Source organism: Propithecus coquereli, unplaced genomic scaffold (assembly GCF_000956105.1).
Source record: "Propithecus coquereli isolate 6110/MARCELLA unplaced genomic scaffold, Pcoq_1.0 Scaffold81, whole genome shotgun sequence".
NCBI lineage: Eukaryota > Metazoa > Chordata > Mammalia > Primates > Indriidae > Propithecus > Propithecus coquereli.
This window is the reverse complement of record NW_012154285.1, coordinates 6,230,685-6,232,847: the sequence shown is the minus strand read 5'-3', so window position 1 is coordinate 6,232,847 and position 2,163 is coordinate 6,230,685. Positions and strand designations below refer to the sequence as shown.

Sequence of the window (2,163 nt, the reverse complement as noted above, 5' to 3'; positions counted from 1 at the left end):
TCAGCCTAGCTCACAGCAACCTCAAACTCCTGGGTTCAAGCGATCCTCCTGCCTCAGCCTCCCGAGTAGCTGGGACTGTAGGCATGCGCCATCATGCCTGGCTAATTTTTTCTATATATTTTTAGTTGTTTGGCTAATTTCTTTCTATTTTTAGAAGAGACGGGTTCTCGCTCTTGCTCAGGCTGGTCTTGAACTCCTGAGCTCAAAGAGGATGCACCCGCCTCGACCTCCTAGAGTGCTAGAATTTACAGGCTTGAGCCACCACGCCCAGCCTATTTCACCCAATTTTTTGCTCATTTTATAGTTTTTATAAATTTTAAGTTTGTATTTATTTATAACACTGGCATTTTATTTGGCCCTTTAAAAATTCTCAGAAGTTTGAGTGATGTTTCAGAGACACAATTGACTAGGATGCAAAACAGGAAAAGGCTGAGCTGAATATATACCCTATTTCTTTGGTAATGGGGTTAGGGGAGACACTAAGAAAGGTGACACATTGTTTCAGACGTTTCTTTCTGACCACCACCAGGTGGCACCACTGGCCCAGGAGGATAGATTTCCACCCAGAATTAAAAAGGGAAGGTGTTGAAAGCCCACCTGCTGAGAGGGTAGCATAGAGATGTAGAGGATGGGGTGAGGGAGGGGGAGATAACATTGTACTTTTTTTATTTTCAATGTTCTAGAGGCTTTTGTAAATTGAAGCACATGAAGAACTAAATCTTTATCATCTCAATCTGATGATTTTTATTGTTTTTCCTTTTTTCTTTCTATGCCTGTAGTTACTTCAGAAACAGGTAATGCTTTTCTAATGGTCACTTTGTATTCTTGTGTCTTGCTCTTGTAATGCCTTTGTTTCTTACCATAGAGGATAATGGAAAATTGATATATTTTGACTTTTGGCATTGGTAAAATGCATGCAAATTCCCACAGTTGTGTATAGATTATAGCCAGTTGATTTTTCTAAACTTTGCAGAAATCCTGGTTACAACATTGTACTATTTAATACCAACAGTGGATTTTTAAAAATCCAAATTTGCCTGTTAAAAAGAAGTCTAACATTTTATTTTACAATTGTAATACAAATCAGAATTTACAATAGTGGATATTGGTAACAGTGCAGAATGGATATCCAGATCTGCCTTCTAGCTAATGATGTAATGTTGGTCTGAGATATAGTATTAGTACTTATGACCAGAATTTTCCCATCATATCCTGTCACGATAGCCTCATTTTGTGCTGAGTCTCCAGTCCTGCACATCTTTCCCTAAGCCATTTACTCACCTTTAAAAAAATTCACTTTTCAGGAAATTTTTAAATCAATGAATATCATTCTTTATAAAGTCCCACTTTCGTGTTTTCCCTCTCCTCATTTCTGCCTTGGAAGAAAACCATACTCCTGAGTAACAACATGTGTATAGTTAATTCCTTTATAAAATTGGTATTGTAAACAGAAGATTTATGATAAAGATGTAGCATTGGCTCATTGGCTGGGTGTGGTGGCTCAAGCCTGTAATCCTAGCACTCTGGGAGGCCAAGGTGGTGAGGATCGCATGAGGTGGGAGTTCGAGACCAGCCTGACCAGGAGCGAGACCCTGTCTCTACTAAAAATAGAAAAAATTAGCTGGATGACTAGAAGTAGAAACAAAAAATTATCTGGGTGTGGTGGCAAGCACCTGTAGTCCCAGCTACTTGGGAGGCTGAGGCAGGAAGATCGCTAGAGCCTAGGAGTTTGAGGTTGCTGCGAGCTAGGCTGATGCCACAGTACTCTAGCCTGGGCAACAAATCAAGACCGTATGAAAAAAAAAATTGCATTGAAAAAAAACAGATTACTTAATAATGGCCTCTTAACCTAAATTATTGTCAGTGAAGTTTTAGATGCTTACTTTTTCAGATTGGCTCCTGTTTGGGGGTCCTTTTGTAATTTTATTTAGAATAATACCATAAAAACATATTTAAGCTGTATTTTTATGTGCATTTTGATCTTTGATTTGAGGACAGCTTGGGTCAGTCTCTAGTCTTTTCTAGATACTTTGACATATACACAAGCACACACACCCTGCAATGAGAAAAATTCCATTTATGTGGTTCTGTAAAAGTCTGTAGCTGCTTTGAGCTTTAATTTCTTGAATAAAAAGACTGTTTTTGTCTCTGGGAGGCCGAGGC

The 2,163-nt window shown here is 38.7% G+C and overlaps 1 protein-coding gene across 1 annotated transcript in view; it reads left to right on the top strand.

Moving 5' to 3' along the window:
- Window positions 1-2,163, top strand: part of ATXN2 (ataxin 2) — a 128,396-nt gene that overhangs the window by 74,502 nt on the left and 51,731 nt on the right. The gene's annotated exons all lie outside the window — the stretch shown is intronic.